The 22113-nt window shown below is 37.9% G+C and overlaps 1 protein-coding gene across 2 annotated transcripts in view; it reads right to left on the reverse strand.

The window, feature by feature from the left end:
• DLG2 (discs large MAGUK scaffold protein 2) overlaps nucleotides 1-22113 on the reverse strand; it is a 1818644-nt gene that overhangs the window by 1748564 nt on the left and 47967 nt on the right. The gene's annotated exons all lie outside the window — the stretch shown is intronic.

Genomic DNA, 22113 nt, shown 5'->3' on the forward strand with positions numbered 1-22113 from the left:
TATATATATATGTATATATATTATATATATACATATATATATATATGTATGTATGTAGAAACACATATACATGTATCTATATATGTAAATGTGTATATATATATATGTATAAACACATATACATGTATCTATATATGTAAATGTGTATATATATATATGTGTGTGTATGTATATATGTTATATATGTGTGTGTATATAAATTATCATTGGTTATACCTAAAAAAAACATACCCTGCAATGTCTGGATTAGGAAAGGGTTAACAGTCAGGTACATGCAAGCAGGAGAAAATATGCACTTTATGGAGAAGGGCTATATGTTTACAGAGAAATAAAGTGACAGATCACATATAAGCTGAGGATAAGTCAGAATTTGGGTGTCAGGGAGAATCTAGTTGCCATAGAAAATACACAATAGTGGTTGCCAAGTGTAGACCAGGTCATGAGACAGGTAATTGATATAAATATTGGAGGGGAAGTGAAAGAAAAGTGTCCGTATCAGCTGAGAGGTGATCAATAGTCAGATAAACCAAGAGAATGCCAGGTACGGTGCATTTGCTAAGTAATAATTTTTGCCACACTCTGATAATGCACCTAATCTCACACACATTTGAGCCTAAAGGACCTCAGAGGTCACCCCAGGACAACCTATACCTGAAGAGGAATAGCATTTCTAAATTTCTCTGAAAAGGACTTATTCATTCTTTCCTTAAAGACTATCCTAGAAGACTAAATTCTTTTGATTACAGAATTCCTATTCTGAGGTCCTTCTGACCTGACTTAAACATATCTCACATGGTTAGCTCTGTCAAAGTAGCAATAGCTATGCTTTACCTTACTCCCCTTGTTCACACCAACTGTCTTACTGCCCAGAAAAAAGACCACATTGCGAGAGGACAAATTTTGTCCTCCTCACCTTCCCCTCAACCCTGGCCCCATTTCTCTCCTTTTTTTTAAGTTCTGGAATAATAATAAATTAATACTGCCATTGTTGGTAGAGAGGGTATGTTTATTTACTCCTCCTGTGGCCTGCTGTTATCATTGAAGTAACAACTTTTCAAATAAAAAGACCTTTCTCCACACCAACACTTCCTTATAGGTATAGTTTTCCCCATTAGATCAAAACCTCCTTCAGGGCAGGAGTTTCCTCATTTTTGTATTTATATTCCTAGCACTGATCACAGTGCTCAGCATTTAGTAAGTTAATAAATACTTCCTTCCTTCCTCCCTTCATTCATTGATTCCTTCCTCCCTTCATTCATTCATTGCTCTCTCTCAGGAGCAGAAATCCGATGGCTTCAAGGCAGCCCATTCTATCTGGGGCCAACAGCTTTAATTTTTTAAAAAATTATTCTTTATACATAGATACAAAGTGTGCCTCACTATTTCTTCAATGCTTTTGCTACTTGTTCTGCCCTCTGGGAACAAACAAAATAAATCTAATCCTTTTGTCATGGGGCTGCCCTATAAACATTTGAAGACAGCCGTCACGCCCCTGATGACTTCTCTTCTCCAGGTTAAGTATCTCCACTTCACTCAACTGATCCTCATCTAGCACAGTTTCAAGTTCTTTCACCATCCTGGTCACCCTTTTCTGAAGATGTTCCAACTTATCAGCGTACTGCCAGTCACATGGTGCCCAGAACTGAATACAACAAGTAGTCTAACAAGGGCACCGTAAAAGGACATCTATCATCTCCCTCACTGTGAATGCTTTCATTAGTGTAGACTGCAATCATAATTAATCATTAAAGTTTGGGGGTTTTGGAAACGGTGGTGGTTATAGAAGGGAAAGCTCCCATGGATCAATATGGTGTAATAGATAAAGAGACCACTTTAGAGTCAAAAAAGAACCAGGTTTAATTCCTGTCTTGATACATACTTGGTGTTCTGGACTATGTAAGCCAGACCTACCAATTTAACCTTTTAGTGCCCTTAGATAACTATGTAAGACTGTAAGTTGTAAAATAGTTATTTAACTGCATGGGGGTGGGAGAGAGAAGCAGGGAGAATTACCAGCATCAGTGAAATCACAGCGATAGACCAGCAACCAAACAAACATTCTCCCTGTTGGCTCATAGCACCAGCTTACAATCTGCTAACATCTACAAATCTTTTCCACCTGAACTGTTATCCATTCATAACTTCTCCATCCTTTGTACCTGCAAATGAATTTTGTGACCCATTCAGGAATTTACATTTATTGTTATTAAAGTTCTCTCACAAAGCCAGTGGGTGCCTGAGGCCAGATTTGAACTCAGGAAGATGAGACTTCCTGACTGCAGGCCGGCACTCTATATACTGTGCCACCTAGCTGCCCCAAATGTTTATTTATGTCCTTTAAAAAATTACTATCATTCATCAATCACCTATCCCTTTGCAAAATGAAACCCTCCCTTGTAACAACAAAGTACAGTTAAGAAAAACAAACAACGTTTGGCAGGGTAGATCACATTCCATAATCATTCAGCACACTATTCTTCTTCCCCAGAGGAAACTATCCTTCCCTGTTAGTCCTCTGAAGTCACAGTTGGTGACTGGAATGATCAGTTATGATGTCATAGTATCATAGATTTGGAGCTGGAAAGGACCTTAGAAACCACATAATCCAATTTTCTTATTTTATAAGAGAGGATCAGGCTTTTCAGGAACCTTAGGGATCATCTAGTCCAACTCCTCCTTTCTACAGGTGATGAAATTGAGGCCCAAAGAGGATCAGTGATTTGTGGAAGGTCACAAAAGTACAAAGTAGCAGAGTCAGGATTCAAACCCAGGTCTTTGACTCCAAATTCTATCTATGTACCTTCCACCTCACTAAGGTACTTTAGCCTGACTGCAATTATTTCTTAAAGCGATTGTCACCTGATGGGAACAGCATATAGACAGAATCAAGAATTACGATAAGAAGAATAAAAGTACTATTTGTAAATAATCACAGATGATCGTGTAATTGCAGAAACAAATATTTTAAAGAGAGTACCTTATTAATGACAATGTGCTTTCCTATGTATGTATGTATGTATGTATGTACATAACATTTATCACTTTATTCCTCTAGCTCTATGGAGGAGACAAAGCAAGGTTTATTATCTCCATTTTATAGATGAGGAAACTGAAATAATTTCTCCAAAGTCATAAGTCTAGGACGAGGGCATATAAGAGACTTGAAACAGGGGCTTTTTAGGTTCCTGCAAATCCAGTGCTCCTCCCATTAATGCTTTGGCTGTGAGGTATGCCATCAAAACTGAACTTCAATCTAGAAATCCCACTTGTTTGGATTTTGACTCCAATAGTTACCTAATTATATTAAGGGATGAGCACTTTCCTATTTGTCCCGGCCAGTTTGAGACCAGCACTCTTCTATCCTTGGCTTTTCTTTAAGGTTTCTCTAATGTAAGGGCAACCAAGTAGCACAGATTTGACTCCATAAGCCAAGTCTTCTGTTATCAATTCCTGTCTTCATGCCAGGTGCTCAGGACAACCATTAGGCAGTGGGCTGTGACCCTTAGGTCCAGCATTGCTGCTTTTTGCTCAATAAGTGGAATGTCCTCATTTCAAGATTCAAGATGCAGGGAGTAATGCCCTTACACAGCTGGGTAGGATAACAAAATCTTTTAGTGCTCCAAAGTGTCAACAGTTTAGTTGACAAGGTTGACTTGAAGTAACTCTGTTCCAAGCTTTTTCAGAAATCAATTCAGTCTGGCCAGACTGCCTAATGGTATATCTTATGCAATCACATCAAAAGGAGGGAAAAACACTGAAACTGTGTTCATCTCTAATATATGTGCAGGTATACCTCATTTTGTACAGCAGATATTTTCACAAAAACACATTATCTTTTTGATCCAGAATTGCTAAGTGTATACCCCCAAGACATAGGGCCAGATCTCATAAATACAAAAGTGTTTATGACAGCATTTTTAATAGTAACAAAGAAATGGTCCTATGTCCTAAGATTGTCCAAATATCCTGTGATTGGGGAATGGCTGGTCAAACAGTGATAGATAAGCATAACGGAATACTGTTGTGTGATAAGAAACAATGACCAAAGAATTGAAAGAAACTTGTGAAGACTTGTATGTTCTTGATATAGAAAACAGAGTTAATAGAAGTACTGACACATTTACCACAATGATGTGAAAAAGGGGGCAGGGAGGGAACATATTGGATTTGAAGTCAAAAAACCTAAGTTCATTTCCCAGCTCTGTCCCTTACTACTTGTGTGACATTGGTCAAGTTATTCAACCTCTGTATGCCTCAATTTCCTCATTTATAAAATAAAAGGATCAGACTATGTGGTTTCTAAGGTTCTTTCCAGCTCTAAATCTGTGATGCTATGACACCATAACTGATCATTCCAATCACCAGCTGTGACTTCAGAGGACTAACAGGGAAGGATGCTTTCCTCTCTGAGGAAGAAGAGTAGTGTGCTGTATGATTATGAAATGTGATCTACCTTGCCAAGCATTGCCACATATTGTTTGTTTTGCTTAACTGTACTTTGTGGCTACAAAGAAGGGCTCCATTTTGCAAAGGGATGGATAATTGGTGAGTAATAGCATTTTTTTTTTTTAAAGAACATCAGTAAAATATTTGGGGCAGCTAGGTGGCACAGTGTATAGAGTCCTAGGCCTGGAATCAGAACACTCATCTTCCTGAGTTCAAATCTGGCCTTAGACACTTGCTAGCTGTGTGACCCTGGGCAAGTCACTTAATCCTCTTTGCCTCAGTTTCCTCATCTATAAAACGAGCTGGAGAAGAAAATAGCAAACTATTCCAGTATCTTTGCCAAGAAAACCCCAAATCGAGTCACAAAAAGTCAAACACAAGTGAAAACAACTGAACAACAACATATTTATTTTAAAATTTAAAAAATATGCATGTTGAATCCCCTCCTCCAGGGTAGATCACTTGAAAGGAAATCAGTAGTGGTAGATCACTCTGCAAACCTAAAGACAATTCAACAGATATTAATTATACAAATATTCTGTGCCAGTTCCTTTTGTAAATTTAACACATTCAAGGCCTCACATTACTCACTGAAGGAGATAGATACACAATTACAGAATCTTGAGTCACTAAAGAGGTCAGAGGCTAACTATTCTAACACCTACCTGACAAGAATCCCTTCTAAGGCCTGATGCAAAGATTAATACAATACTTTCCCTGTCCCAAAATGAGTTTACAATTCTCCAAGAGGAGTAAAACAAATACACATACAAAATAGTATAGAAGTTCCCAAAAGGCACAAAGTCACAGATCAAGCTAATCACACTGACAATATAAAATTATGGTCCATTGTTTCATTTGGAATCTCACTGCTGCTCAGTAATCTTCTATTCCACTCTTATTGGCTTCCTCTCAATCCCTACATTGATTATTACAAAAGTTTTCCTCTCTTTTCAAATTTATCATTGAAACCCTGAAGTCTACACTAAAAGCAGATAACTTGTCTGTTCATTTCAATGATAAGATTGAGGCTAAGAGATAGCCCACACACCCCGAAAACATCCCACATTATTACATATCAATTTTCTCCTCCCTTACTGTCTCAGGGGAAAAGGCATTACTACATTTTGTTTTAGCTAATCCCTCTACCTTTTTCATTGTCCCTACTCCAGCAATCCTCTCCTTTCTCATGTTTTAACCCCTCCCTTCCAAAATCTTCAACTACTTGTTTAGTCCTAAATGCATGAAGGCAGGCTCAGGGTTTTCCCTTGACCTTTCCAGACTGTCTTAGACACCATCCTGTCCCTATTCCCCTGCATGACCAATTTTCTCTTCTCAATTGCTCATAATCTGACTTTCAGCACCACCACCCTACTGAAGTTACTTTCTCAAAGTTCAAGAGATGGTCTAATCCATAAATTGATTCTCATTCTCTCTCTCTCTCTCTCTCTCTCTCTCTCTCTCTCTCTCTCTCTCTCTTCCCCAGTTGAGGCTGTATCTTCCTTGACCTTTCTGCCCTGTTTGATGTTTTGTTGACCCCCCAACTTCTGGAATCCTTCTTATCACTTGGCTTTGGAGATAATACACACTTTTGTTTGTACTCCTACATCCCTAACTGTATCTTCTTTATTGTCACACCTTGTCCTCATGCTTTCCAAATTCCTTGAGATGAGTATTCCTTAAGGTTCATCCCTTGATCCTACTATTTTCTTTTTCACCAGAGATAGCTGGTGGCCACTGTGCTACGACTGAAATCAGTTCAAATCTGGCCTCAGACACTTATTAGTTGAGTGACCCTGAGCAAGTTATTTAACCTGTATTTGCCTCAGCTTCCTCAACTGGAGATAATAATGTTTGCTACCAGACAAGTTTGTTGTGAGGACCAATTAAGAAAAGATTTGTAAAAGTGCTTAGAAGAATGACAGGCACTTAATTAGTGATACATAAATGTTTATTCCTCCTTCCACCTCTTTTTATACTCTCTTCCTTAAAAGTATCATTCATTGCCTCAGTTGAACCATTGGATCTATATAGATAATCATCAAGTCTTTATCTCTAGACTCAACATTTCACTCCAACTATAGCACCACACTGTCAAATGCTTATATAGAAACTCTATCTGGATAATACCCCATCATTTCAAATTCTACATACCCAATAGATCTTATCATTCCTCAAAATGGGCTTGTCCTATATCAGGGACACCCTCATTCACTGTATCTCCTGTGATCCGTACACATTTCTCTCTTTCCCACATAGGTATGACCCAGTCAAATTGGCTTTCTTGCTGTTTCTCACGCACAACACTCCATTTACCATCTTTGTGCCTTAGCCTTGACTGTCCTGCATGCCTAGCATATGTTCCTTCCGCATCTCAGCTTATTAGAAACTCCTGGTTTTCTTCAAGACTCAATTTCACTGCTACCTCTTCATGAAGCCTTTCCCGCATCACCCTCACCCCTTTACCTTTCCTCTGTCTCTCTATGTTCCTTTAAATCCCATGCTCTTTTCACTACGCTTTACCTGTGAGGGATGTCATCAAAATGAACTGAACCCAGAAGTCCTACTTGTTTAGCTTATCAATCCCGTAGCCATCTAACTGTATTGAGACTACATCGACACAGCAACAACAACAATCTCTATGACATTACAATTATAATAATCCTACGCTGAGCATAACAAAGCCAGTCACTAAGAAATGATTGCTGATTGATTGACTTCCAATCTGGTTGTTTCCTTTTTGTATCTTCTTTTTCCCTGTGGCACAGTGGAAGGTACTCTGAACTTGAGGACCTGAGTCTGAGTCTTAGTTCTGTGACTCATTACTTCCGTTACCTTGGGTAATTACCTTGACCTCTCTAGGTTCTAGTGTCCTAATCTATAAAGTCAAAGGTTGGACTAGATGGTCTCTAAGGTACATTCTAGCTCTAGAGCTATGGTCCTATGAAATATTATCAATTCTACATCTCATCTTTACTCTGTCCTGCTCCAAATTAATCTTCATATTGATTCTAAATCATTTTCATTTCACTTCCATGATCAAAATTTTGCGATGATTTTCTTCTTACTACTGAATAAAGTTCAAATTTCTTCGCTTGTAATTTAAGGCCTTTCACAATCTGGTGATATGTAATCTTTCCAGGCTTATATCAATTCTTTTCCTTTACTCTATGCTCTATACAAAGCAGAGTCCATACTATAAAGACCTTGCTCTCTTCCCTTTGTACTTTAAGTCATAGTCTTCTTTATCCCTCTAAAGCTCTCGCATTCCGTGATCCCTCTCCTAACTTTGATTCCTATCCATTCGTTAAAACCCAATTCAAGGACTATCTTCTCCAAGAAGTCCTGGACCCTCTTTGTGTTCGTGGTGTCTTATACACAGCAGACATTTAAAGAAATGCTTGTTTTAATTGAATTGAAGGAATGTGACATATTATTTTAAAGTAGTTATTTGTGTATGTGTGTTTAAAAATCTACTGTACTCTAAGCCCCATGAGGACAGGTTCCATATCTTACTTAATGGAAATACCATAAAAATTAATTACCTGGGCATAGTCTCCATGAGAAAAGAAAGAAAACTTCCAGAATTAACTGATGAGGTTATTAATTCTTGATTTTCATCATTTGTAGGATTTGACATCACCCAAAGAATGGCTCTAGCGTACCTTACCTCATTTTCTGAAAGTCCAATAAGGTGCCAGATGGGCAGGCATCACTGAGTCACTTGGACAGGTTCCTTGAAGAGCATGTTGGATTTTTATTTTTTAGTACATATTACTTGGTTTTTAGAAGTGATGAGTTTAAGCCACATGCAAATAAAAATGTCAGACAATCTGACAGTCAAGGGATAGCTAGCAGTGTGCTGACAGAACGTGAAAGATAAGGTGAGATGCCATTAGCATAATACTGGATTTTCATCCTTTGCCTTCTAATACCACCACTACCAGCCATCCCCCTAAGAATTCATAAAAAAGGTTAAGAAGTAGACATCAAAACATTAGACCTTAGAGGTGAAAATTCTAGAGGAAGACTAAACACTGCCATCCTTAAGTAGAAATTAGCTTATCTTTTGAAAACTACTAGCACCTTTTTCCCTCCTTCCCTTCCTTCTTTCCTTCATCCATCCTTCCCCCTTCATTTTTCTTTATTTCTTTATTTGTCCTTCCTTTTCTTTTTATTCATTCCTTTCTCTCCTCCCTCATTTAATTTCTCCCTTCATCTCTTTTAATTTTTCTTTCTCCCCTACAGCATTTCTAGTTCTTTCTTTCTTTCTCTTTCTTTCTTCCTTTCTTTCTTTCTCTCCTTCTTTCTTCTCCTCCTCTTTTTCCTCTTCTCATTCATTCACCAAACAATTATTAAGCACTTACCATGAGGGTGACTCTGGATACAAAAATAAATATTATTAACTTATGAGTACATAACCCTTTATAATTGCACCATCTTTTGTATGCATTATCTTTTTTTTAATTCTGATAAGAACTCTGTATAGTAGACAACCCAAGCATTGTTATTCCCATTTTACAAAGAAGAAAACTAAGGCTCAGAGAGTCTTATCCATGCTCATATTTTAGGAGGTAATAAACTTAGGAATTAAATTCAGGATTTCCCACTCTAAGACCAGCACTCACTCCACTATACCATGATACCCACTTTTTTGGTAGTTTATGCTGTTGTAAGGGAGATGAAATGTGACAAAAGAAACACTGTAACATGTATCAGAATTTGAGAAGTGAACAAGAGAAATGACAGAAAACTATGACAATGTATTGGGGTGAGACACTACTTTTACTTTGCAATTCCTTGTGACAACGTCTTCAAACAGTTATTCACTGACCTACTACGAACAGCAGGTTCCGTATCATTCTGTCGGCTACAAAAACAGTTCTCCTAGAACTTAGTGCATACGCTAAGACAGCACCTTAAACAAAAACCTCACTGAACAGAGCTTTCCAAAATAAGACAGTAGATAGATAGAATTTCTACCTATCTTATTAATGTTTGGCTCCTGTGTGCCATACCTCCTCCAGGAAGCCTTTCCCGATTTCCCCCTCTCAGAGAAAAGCAATTTTTCTATAATCTATACTGGAAGTGGGGAACCTGATGCCTCGAGGTCACATGTGGCCCTCTAGGCCAGACATTCCCCACCACTGTTTCATAGTATATTGTTCTTTGCTTGTGCACATTTCACTCTCCTTTATATTATAGTTTATTTATCTCCTATTCATCCTTATATCTCCCCAAGATCTATTATAAGACATTGAATATGGTTGATATGTAATAAACATATGTTGAGTGGCTAAAAAAAAATTGGCATCAGTTTGTAGAGGCTTCTTGAAGTAACAGTGATTCAAATATGTCATTTGGAAGAAAGAAATATCCTGGCTGAATGAAACCTCCTGGACTATGTGCCTAATCATGTGCTTTTCTTCCTTCCAGTTTCAAAAAAAAAACATATGCACATTAGCTCTTTATCTTCTAAGGGTTTCATGGCTGTTTGATTCTCTCCTTTCACAGCCACAGAATCACAGGATCTCAGAGTTGGAAGGGACCTCAGAAGGCATCTAGTCCAGCTGACACTAGAAAAAAGAAGCCCCTCTTTAGTAGCCCTGACTAAGGAAAGGGAACTGAACAAGCATTTATTAAACACCTACTATGTGTCACCTACTATGTGCCCACTACGTACTAAGTATTCTATGACTATTATTTCATTTGATCCTCACAACAATCCTGGGAGGTAGGTCCCTTTATTAACACCCTTTTACAAATGAAGAAATGGAAGTGAATGGAGATTAAGTGACTTGCTCAGGTTTACCTAGCAAGTTAAATATCTGAGGCTGGATTTGAACTCAGGGCTTCCTGCCTCTAGTCCCAGCACCTGTATCTACTATTCTACCTTGCTGCCCCTAACAAGGTGGTCATTAGCTTGACAATAACCTCTGGGGAGGAACTCATTTCACTTTGGGACAACTCTAATTATGAGGGAACTTTTCTTTGCATCAACCTACTTGTACAAACTGCTCATAGTTACGTTTCCTGAGGCCATGCTTAACAAAACAAATTTCCCATATGTGGCAACTATTAAAATTCTTGGAGATAGCTATTGTTGAACCCATACAGCCAACCTCCAACCCATTTCTACTTAACTCAAGTCATATAAATAAGCATTTCTTAAGCTCCTACTATGTTCCAGGCACTGTGCTAAGCACTGAGGATACAGCAAAAGACAAAAGATGGTCTTTACTCTCAAGAATCCCACAGGCCAAAAATCCTTATTTTCTTCAACCAATCCTTATATGGTATAGACTCGAGGCCCTTCACTATCTTTTTCACACTCCAGTACCCTCAGTGACATCAATTGTTGTTGTTGTTCAGTCATGTCAGAGCCAGTTGGGGGTTTTCTTTGCAAACATACTGGAGTGGCTTACCATTTCTTTCTTCAGCTCATTTTACAGATGAGGAAACTGAGGCAAACAGGGTTAAGTGACTTGCCGAGGGTGGCAAAGCTAATAAGTATCTGAGGCCAGATTTGAACTCCAGCCCTGGCACTGCACCACCTGGCTGCCCACAAATTTTCAATGGACTTCCTAAAATAGTACATGCAGAATTGGGCCCTCCAGATGTGAGCTGACCATGTTCCCCCAGTAGGCTCTGTGGCTCCCTCCCATGCTAAATTACCTGAGCATCTCCTCCAGCTGAAAAATACTGTTTACTGCCTACAAAGCCAGGTTAGGTTGGTAAGAAGATAACTTTCTTCCCCAGCAATCTCACTGTTGTTTTAGTATAAGATACAGAGAAAGTAATAAAATGGAAAAAAAAACACCTTTAAATTGACCTCAAGACAGAACCATGTCATTGCACTTTCCTGAGATTTTCATCTATCACGGGATTTGGAACTGGAAGGATTTCAAGAATCATCTCCTTTAAACCACTTATGTAATGGATGAGGAAACTGAGGCCACACAGGGGAGAGCAGCTTAGCCAGGGTTATACCAGGGTAAATGACAGAGCTATAATTCACATCATCCACACTAATGCTCTTTCTCCCTCACCAGATTTCCTCTTTGGCCCCTGGTGCTTGAAGCTTATTCAAGGAACTAAACTCACTAGTTTCAAATCACTTATGCAAATGTTTAATACAACTCACCTAAGTAATCAGTCAAATCAGAAGCATTTATTAAGCCCTTACTGTATGCCAGGCAGAATCCTAGGTGCTCAGCATATAAATACATAAGGAATGAAACCATGCCTGCTGTCAAGGAGCTTACATTCTAATGAAGAAGACAAGTACATATATACATGAACACAGAATAAATATAAGGAGATTAAATGAAATAATTCAGGGTGATTTGAGAAAGAGGATATTAGCCCTTGGAGAATCAGGAAAGAAAGGAAAGAAAGAAGCATTAAAGGCCTGCTATGTGCCAGATGCAGCTATGTGGCTCAGTGGATAGAACACTGAGTTTAAGTCCAGCTTCAGATACTTACTAGCTCTGTGACCCTGAGCAAGTCACTTTACTGATATTTGCCTTCATCTAGTGGAGAAGGAAATGGCAAACCACTTCGGTATCTTTGCCAAGAAAATCCCATACAGGGTTACAAAGAGTTGGACATAACTGAACAACAGTGCCATGCACTGTGCTCAAAGAGTTTTACAAATATTATCTCATTTGATCTTCACAATAGCTCTGGGTGATAGGTGTTGTTATTATTTCCATTTTCCAGTTGAAGAAATTGAGTCAGGAAGAGGTTAAATGATTTAACCAACATCACAGAACCAATATGGCCATTTTTGAACTTATATCTTCCTAACCTAGGAAAGGTTCCATGTAGGAGGTGATAATTTACTTATGGACTAAGGTATCTGCGTGAAGAGAAGGCATCAAATATGAAATGATGTTGTCAAGGCAGAAAGAAAGAGATTCATTAACCAACTGGATATGGCAGATAAGAGACATTAAGCAGTCAAGAATGGCAGTAAGTTGACTGAGGTTACAAACATGTGAAGTATTCTAGGTCTAGTGAATGTTGTAAACAATACATTACAAAGGAATAGGAGCTCAATGGTGATTTCACTGGTTCAGGGAACTCACAGGTAAATAAACAGCCTTTACCAATACAGGTAGTCATCTTCTCTGCAATTTAAGGTCTTAGAGAGATGCCTCAACCACAAGATGTTAAGTGACTTCCCCAAGGGTTAGAGCTATTAGATGTAAGAGATGGGACTTGAATCCAGGTTTTCCTGGCCCCTACACCAGCTCTTTATTGAGTATACCTCTCTAATATATTTCATGATAGTTACATGCTCAAGAGATGGCAAAGAGGATGGTCTTGTTGGAGGCTAGGACACCTGAAGTGTGCGAGTACGAGAAATAGAAAAGGAAGAGGAACAAGAAGAAGAGTGATAAGTGTTGATACCTTCTTCATAACTTACCCATGAGCCCACATGGCTTGTTGCCATCATCTTCTTATCCAAAAAAAATTCACTAAGGTTTAGAGAAAGAGGGTTTCACAATTATGATCCTTATGTACTTGGGGACCATAAATGGAGAGAGAAGTTAGTGGTAATGACAAATTAACTATAAATTAAAGATTTTTTCCCCAATCAATGGGATTAAGGGATTGATGGCATTAAATTTATATTAATCATCATTATATATTAATATTACTTATTAATTTTAATTATGTAACAACAGATTGATTCTTTGCCCTACTTCCACTTAGCCAAAAAGCAGGCTCATAACCCTAAATCTTGATTTTTGCTTCCCAATTGTATGAATGGATATTGAAAAGTCAACCTGTTTGGGAAAGCTGGTAGCAGTAGTAACAAGGTAATCTTAATCATGAATTGTACTTATGAAAGAGGTCTTGGACCTGAGCTTTTGGCATAAACCATTTCCTATATTTTTTAGTGCCCAGAAGAAGGAAAAAAAATGTGTCATTTAGCTAAGTCAATGACAGGACATTTTCCCCATTGACTATAGTGCTGGATACATCTAGCTCTCACAGTTGCCCAGTAACCAGCTGAGCCCACCAGGAAATGTGCTTCCAGTCACCAGCATTATAGCAAATTAATCTGTTCTGCTATACAGAATCTATTATTGAAAAATAAAGAAGGGTGACTCCTTAAATGCCCAGTAAAAAAAAACTTGCCATTTTTCTCAGAAGAATAAATTGCCCAGTTCAACTAAATCAAATGTTTAACATTTAAATTCTAAATTTCATATTTCACATTTTTGCCAGCTTACCATTTACCAATCTCTTGGTAGGAAGGCATGGATGGTGTGCTTATCATATTGGCCAATGTCCCAAATCTGGGAAAGGTAGCTAGCATGCTGGAGAAGAGTCAGTATGTAAACAGACCTCCAAAGGCTAGGGCTTAATCCAATAAGATGAAGCTTAAAACATAGATAAATTTAAAGTCCTTCATGTGCTTAAAAATCAACTTCACAAATACATGATTGGGAGGCATGGGGAGGCAGTCATCTGAAAAATATTAATAATGGCTAACATTTATGTGACATTTTAAGATTTGCAAAACACTTCACAAATATATCTTTTAATCCTACCAATAACTCTGAGAAGTAGGTGCTATTCTTATTCCTACATTACAGATGAAGAAACTGAGGCAGGTAGAATTTAAGTGCCTTTATCAGAGTCGCACAGCTAGTTAACTGTCTGAGGTGAGATTTGAACTCCAATCTTTCTGACTCCAGGACCAGTACTCTATCCCTTGTGCCATATGAGGCTTTAGTTGTAATCAAAAAAGTTAATGGGGTTTTAGGCATTAAGAGAGTCACAATATCCAGAATGAAATGACTATATCACTGTCTACAGCTTTAGTGGGACCAAATAAAAATGGACATAACATATTGTTCTATGTGTCACATTTTCAAAGGACATTGGTAAGCTTGCAGGCCTCCAGAAGACGGTGAGTGGGTGGCAAAAATACTGGAGATGAGGTCATAGGAGGAACACCTGATAGAAGCAGTGATGTCTGGATATGAGAAGAGAAGACCCAAGAAGGATATGACAACAGCCTTCACATACTTTCAAGGCTGTCATGAGATCTGTTACATCTAGACTTTAATACTCAGCTCCAGGGGCAGCTAGATGGTGCAATGGATAGAGCACCAGCCCTGAAGTCAGAAGGACCTGAGTTCAAATCAGGCCTCAGACCAAACATTTGACACTTACTAGCTGTGTGACCCTGGGCAAGTCACTTAACCCCAACTGCCCCCCCAAAAAATACTTAGCTCCAAAAGGCAGAACGGGGATCAGAGGATCATAAATAAACAGTTGATAGGGTTCTGAGAGGCTTTCTAGTCCATACATACTCTCTCTCCCTCATTTTCAAATGAGGGAATTGAAGCCAAGAGAGGTCAAGTGACTCACCCAACATCACATCGCTAGGAAGTGTCTGAGGCAGTATTTAAGTCCAGGTTGCCCAGTCTCCAAATCTACCACCTATTCACTATGCTATTCTGTCTCTTCATTATGGGTACAGATGCCAGAGAACCATGTTTAGGCTCAGTAAAAAAATAAATTTCCTACTAACTTGAGCTGTTCAAAAGTAGACTGAATTGTATTAGGAGAAACTTGATTTCCCCTCAGTGGGAGTCTTTAAGTAGAAGTTGATGACCATTTGGGAAGGGACATGTTAGAGTAATTTGACCTCTGAGGTCCTTTCGAACTCTGAGATTCTGTGGCTCCAATAAAATCAAATCAACAAATATTTATTGAGTACCTGTCATGTGCAAAGCTGAGTGAAGAATACACAGATGTATGTGCCTATACTCTGCCCTCCAGAAAACTGTAGTCTAGTTAGTGAAAGAAGAGACCTGTAAATAAAAATGTTCAATAACATAAAAGACTTAAGAATTCAAGACAATTTTAAAAAGATATCTCAAGGAAGTCAATGACTGTTCCAGACAGTGTCTATTATAGGGATTTCAAGCAGGGGAAATTATTTCTGGCCAGTGTAATCAGGGAAAAGCTATAGGGAATTTTGCAGGATTTCAGCGGGGCCTTGAAGGCTAAAATAGGAAATACATAGATAGATAGGTAGATAGATAGATAGATAGATAGATAGATAGATAGATAGATAGATAGATAGATAGACAGACAGACAGACAGACAGACAGACAGATAGATAGATAGATAGATAGATAGATAGATAGATAGATAGACAGATAGACAGACAGATGAATGGATGGACAGATGGACAGATGGCTGGATGGATAGATGATAGATAATAGAAATAGAAAGGCAAAGAAGACTATAAAGATAGTCTTAAGAGGAGCACTGACGTGGTTTGTTTGGGGGATGAGTTTGATGAGGCAGTAGGTAGATGAATTTAATTACAGTGAAGTGTTTTTATAGGATGGGAGAAAACAATATGTCTAGAATCATTGATTATTGCTAATTTTTATGGATGAGGCCCTGAGTATGAAATCCTTTCCTAATTACTTTACATTATTCCACTTATCCAAAACACTAACTAAACCACATGGCCACTCAGGTGCCTTCCTTAGGTCACTGGGCATAGAACAATAGATTCATAAAGTCTTAAAGTTGAAAACAACTAGCCAAACTTCCTGTTAGTTATCAGTAAGCAATAGAACACATAATTAGAGCTGCTGGGGCCATTGGAGATACTATCATCTAAGCCCCTCACTTTGCAGATGAGAAAAGAAAGCTGAGATCTAGACATGTTCAATGATTGTCCAAGCCAACAGAGCTAGTTAGGACCAGAACTCAGGAAATCAAATTCCTGTCTACTCTAATTTCTTCTGTAGCAACAGTGAAATCTGTTAGTCAGTTAGACAAAAGCCCAAGCTAATATGACTTACAATAACATGTTTTTAGAAAACCTCTAAATTAGTGACAGTCTAGGAATACAACCAGCTCAAAATGATTTTGAAAAGGCAGCTGGAAATAAGACCGAATGCTGTGAAGCAAGCAAAAGACATCACCAAGAAACCAAGTATGAATCACTTGGGACAAAAAGGTAACATAAATTAATAGTGAAAACAGATGAATGGAGAATACAACTCACTAGACAGAGTACTAGTATCTACTCTAAGAAGATATCACAACAAAACCACAGAAAGAGACAATCAGAATTCTGATCAAGAGATGAACTGGGAGACAGTAAGTGGGGGCACAGCAGTGGATTATAGGATTCTAATCTTCCTGAATGAGGTACAGAAATTCTCTTTCATACTATGAAAAACTAACCCCAAACATCAATCATTCCCAGATGGGAAGCCTCCTTATAGAGCACGAAGACATTAAAGTATCAAGTTCTGTTAGAGCCTGGGTAGTAGTCAATAACTGTCAGTAGTCTATACCGTGAATGAAATCGTGCATGAGCTTAGGCTGGGAAAAAGTACAGAATATATATCAAATATAACTTTTCTATAAAATATGGAAATAAGAAAAAAATACTGAAATGTCAAGAGAAAAGGTTCTCAATGACTGTAGATTCCCATAGAAAAACTCAAGTCCCTTGTGTGTAGAAAAGCCTACCAACTGTTGTTTGAACTATGTTGCTCTTTCAATCTGGAGCAGAACATCTAAGAACTATAGGTCATGGCTACAGTGGGTATTTGAAAGCTAAGCCTTTCAGCTAAGAGAGGAGAAGAGTTTTCTAAATTCCTTTCTCTGTAGGCTAAGCAACTTTGGTGAAGTACTGGGTGAATGGAATCCAACATGGTCAAGACATGTTCAGCAATTTGCTCTCTCTCTGAGTTTAAAGCTTGTGAAGATTAATTAAGGAAATGACAATGTGAACTATATAAAAACAGTTTCAGGAAATTCAAAGGGGGCATAGGCTGTGGCTGTAAGGAAGAATAGTTCTTTTGTTACTTGTAAGTGTGTCCATTCAAGGAGCTGCCCAAAGAGACCTATCAAGGCAAACCAAGACCTAATACAGCAAGGGTATGTCAGTTGGGGAAAAATGAGACTAGAACAGCTTTATTAATAGGCCCTGTAGACAAAGCTAACAAAATGACCTTTGCCTTGACATTTGCAATGCTTCTCATTATCTTCTACTAGCAACAGAAGTGACCAGGTCTGATTTGGAAAGTTTTTCAGACTATGGTGAGAAAAATGGAGAGGGGAATGGAGGGAGGGAAGGAAGGAAGGAAGGAAGGAAGGAAGGAAGGAAGGAAGGAAGGAAGGAAGGAAGGAAGGAAGGAAGGAAGGAAGGAAGGAAGGAAGGAAGGAAGGAAGGAAGGAAGGAAGGAGGGGGAGGGAGGGAAGAAAGAAGGAAATAAGTAGGGAAAGGAGGAAAGAAGTAAAAGGGGGAGGGAGGGAAGAGGGAAGGAAAGAAGAGAGGGAAAGGAAAAGGAAAAGGAAAGGAAGAGAAAGGAAAGAAAAGGAAAGGAAAGGAAAGGAAAGGAAAGGAAAGGAAAGGAAAGGAAAGGAAAGGAAAGGAAAGGAAAGGAAAGGAAAGGAAAGGAAAGGAAAGGAAAGGAAAGGAAAGGAAAGGAAAGGAAAGGAAAAGGAAAAGGAAAAGGAAAAGGAAAAGGAAAAGGAAAAGGAAAAGGAAAAGGAAAAGGAAAAGGAAAAGGAAAAGGAAAAGGATGAAAGAAAGAGAAAGATCAAACAATGCATGACTTGTTTTTCATTTCAAGGCCCTTTGGAAACTTACCCAAACATTAAATTGAAAAGTTAAAGGAAAAGATTTGTTTTCTTTTTCCAATATTTTATGATGTTGTATAGGTTTATTTTTGGAAGTAGTTATTTGTAGACATGACTGGATATTTACTATGGCTTTTTGTCTGGGGGAAATGTTTGAAGACATAATCTAAAATTCTAGATATGAAGTTATGATTCTGGGCTTTGAGGCACTTCTACATTAAACATATTTGTCTGCATCTGTCACAAACACTTTGCTGCATTTGTTTTTTAATGCTGATCTTGGGGTGTGGATTTGCAATGTAAATATGAATCTACTATGTTATATTTGCATTTGCTATGAACACAAGTTTAGGATGGCTTTTTGTGTCTGCTTGTCAATTAAAATATGACAATCAATACAAGGGCTCTCCAACCAAGAGAACAGAATATACTGAGTGATCTACCTCCAAGTCAGCTGCCAATGCCCTACATATTTTCCTGATCTGCCAGGATTCTGACAGTGGCCAGCCTTCCCCCATTCTACTCAGGGACTTTGCTATCAGTACACTCTTCACGTTCCAGCTAAAATCCCATCTTCTGGGACAAGCCTTTCCCGATCTTCCCTCTGTTAATTATCTCCAGTTTATCCTACATATGTCCATATCTGTATGTCAATACAGCTAAGTATCTATTATTATCTACCTCAATAGATAAATAGATCTACCTATTGAGATATACAGAGAGATACTAAACTGTCTTTTGCCTTTCTTTGTATCCCCAACACAACACAGCTCTTGACACATAACCGGTACTTAATAACTGCTTAATGACTGAGTGACTGATGTTTTCTTCAAAGCCAGCTTCTGACATTCAAGGCTTAAATTATAGAGCCAACTGGGCAGACATCTAATTGTAAACCTATGGGTTCTGGTTTTGTTCTAGGTCACAACGTTCCAAGACAGGGGAGTGGAATATGCTGATGTGAACATATTGCTCTTATTTCTTCTCTCCACCAACTGCCCTACCTCCTAAAGTATCATTACCAAGCTATTTTATATGTTAGGCAAAGATAGAACTTGAGCCACTATTCCTAGATTAGGACTGCCCGCAGGGGTAGTTAGTTCATGGCTTGCAAATTTTGGCATGAACTCAGCAGGCATGATACTCATATTTCCCAGTCTTTGGGCTTTTCCAAAGTCCCAATATAAATCAAGATAGATATCCACTTGCACCCTCACTAGAGGCAGATTTCTAATTGCTGTAGAACATTTTTGAATAAAACATGTAATTTTCAGTTGCCTCACTGCCTGCTGACAGTGAGTTAGCTACAGCTGGCCAATTCTGGCTTTTAAGATTATATCATTTAAGCTTTTGGCTAAGGGGGGCCTTGTACTGTCAGTTTCTTCTCAAAGTGAAAGGAAATGATCGCTTTCCATAAATCATTACATTTTGTACAAAAGAAAGTAAAAGAGGAAAGAGGGAGATGGCACAAAAATCAGAAAAGGAGATGAGAAATTACTACAAAGCATTTTGGGAAGTCATTTTGAATTTTGAAATCCTAACTTCAAAGAGTAGTGTGAACATTGCAAAGCCACTCATGATAACCTAGATCAAGAGTAGGGAACCTGTGGTCTTGAGGCTACATATGGCCTTCTATGTCCTTGGGTGTGGCCTCTTAACATCCATCCAAGTTTTACCAAACAAATCTTTTTTATTAAGGAGATTCATTCTGTGAAGTTTGGATTCAGTCAAAGGGCCACATTTGAGGACCTAGAGGGCCACATGTGGCCTCAAGGCCACAGGTTCCCCACATCCAATACAATCAGTCCACTGAATTTACAGTTGGCCATGGGTTCAATCTTTAACAAACTATCAATTGTTATGTCCACATTGGAGCTGGACATAAGTATTGTTCTTCTATGGATGTCATGTTCTGAACGTAGCATTGTAAACCATTGTCATCAGAACCAATGGATAATAAATTGAGAACATGCACAAGAAGATCACAGAGAAGACCATTCTCAGAGAATTCCTTTGAATTTTGAAGAAAAAACTTAGAATTTCTAATCATTTTGATAAGTTTTATTGGGAAAGTAAGATAATGAGCCTAGCTAGTCACTTAATTTTTCATTAATGTCATTAAGTACTTTGGAAACACATTTACTCTTTCAGAAAAAAAAGAAATATTAAGATGCTACTGGACCCATTCCTGGCCTGAAAAAGATAATGGAATTTATGTATCTAATTTTTTTCAGTTTTCTTTTTACATTACAAAATTTAAATAACATACATTTTTCAAATTTCTCTGTCCCATTATACCCTTCATTAAACAAATTTTAAAAAGAGAAAAATCCTTAATTCATATATCTACATAGTCCAATGAAATAAATTCTCATTTTAATAAAGAAATATCTCAATCCCATTGCAATTCCTTAAGCATTTATTAAGTGCACACTCTATAAAAGGCATTGTTTTTGTCTCTAGGGATACAGTGATAAAATAAAAAATAGCCCCACCTACCCTAAATGATTTCACATTATATACTTGCATTCCATATCTACACTGATTATTAAAATAATGATAATAATAATTTATATTGATATACTGCTTTACAACATTCAAAGTGCTTTATGCATATTTCCTTTTTTGAACATGAAAACTACCCTTTCAGATACTTATAACAGGCATTCCAATTTCCAATTTTCAGGTGAGGAAACTGAGGCTCAGTAAAATTAAGAGATTTACATGGTCAAACAATAAGTATTTTTCAGAGACTGGATCTGAATCCAAATCTCCCTGATTCTGTTTATACATATGCTGTGTCTCTCAAAAAATTTGAAAATAAAAGGAAAGGAAAAAAAGTGGCATTTATGTATAATGTTTTAAAGCTTGCAAAATACTCTAGATACATTATTTCACTTCGGTCTCACTACAATCTTGTAATATAGTTGCTATGGGCGTTATTATCCTGATTGTACAGATGAAAAAAAAACAGACTCAGAAGTTCAGTGGCTTACCCATGGTCATAAAACTAATAGGCATCATTTTTAAATCCACTTCTTCTAGATTCTAAGTGCAACACTATCTAAACTAGGCCATGGTGCCTCCCTGGCAATTTGGGAAAGAAGAGAGAACTAACAAGGAGTACCAGGAAAAAAGCTTCTTGTAGGAATATCTCCTGAATGGAGCATTGAAAAATTTAGAGATAAAAGGAAATACTTGTAAAGAGCTTTGTAAACCTGAACGTGCCATTGTGATGCTGTTGTTGTTACTGGTATTATAGTTGTTGCTAATTTATTTTCATTAGTGTCTAAGAAGCACAGAAGAAAGGAATGTGAATCCAGGCAAGGGGATTGGTCTTTGCAAATGTACAGAGCTCAAGATCAGGGAATAGCTAGCTGCAAGTTTAATTTGTCGAAACAAAGTGAAATGGAAAATAATCCTGAGAAAATATATTGTGGCTTAGGAGCTGACATTGTTATTAGTCAGTAAAAAAGGAAAAAGGGGAAAAAAAGCTTACTCTTCTCAATATTTTGCTCTCACTAACTTTTTTCCTGATTTGAGCAATATGTGCCTTTAGAGTGTTAAGTTGCCAACAAAAGGATTCTTAACAAAGGTTTCATGAATAGGTTTCAGGTCCATGAACTCAGATGAAAAACAAAAATAACAACAACATTTTCACTAACCTTTAACTGAAATTTATTCGAGAAACCTTAATTATGAATTTTAAAAAAATTGTGACACCCCATAGACTTCAGCAGACTGCCAAAAGGAGAGTACTTTCTCTCTCTCTCTCTCTCTCTCTCTCTCTCTCTCTCTCTCTCTCTCTCTCTCACACACACACACACACACACACACACACACACACACACACACACACCCCTACATCTCTTACTAGAGGGAACCAACACTATCCTCCAAGATTAAGATTTGAACATAGCACCTAGTATTGTCACATGCATTTTTGGTTCTTTGAGGCTACTCTACATTTTCTCATTGGAAGCCAGTGCCTAATAAGTATTTCTGTGACTTGTTACTCTTTCC

This window comes from Phascolarctos cinereus, unplaced genomic scaffold (genome assembly GCF_003287225.1).
Source record: "Phascolarctos cinereus isolate Bilbo 61053 unplaced genomic scaffold, phaCin_HiC Scaffold_726;HRSCAF=1367, whole genome shotgun sequence".
In the NCBI taxonomy this organism is placed as follows: Eukaryota; Metazoa; Chordata; class Mammalia; order Diprotodontia; family Phascolarctidae; genus Phascolarctos; species Phascolarctos cinereus.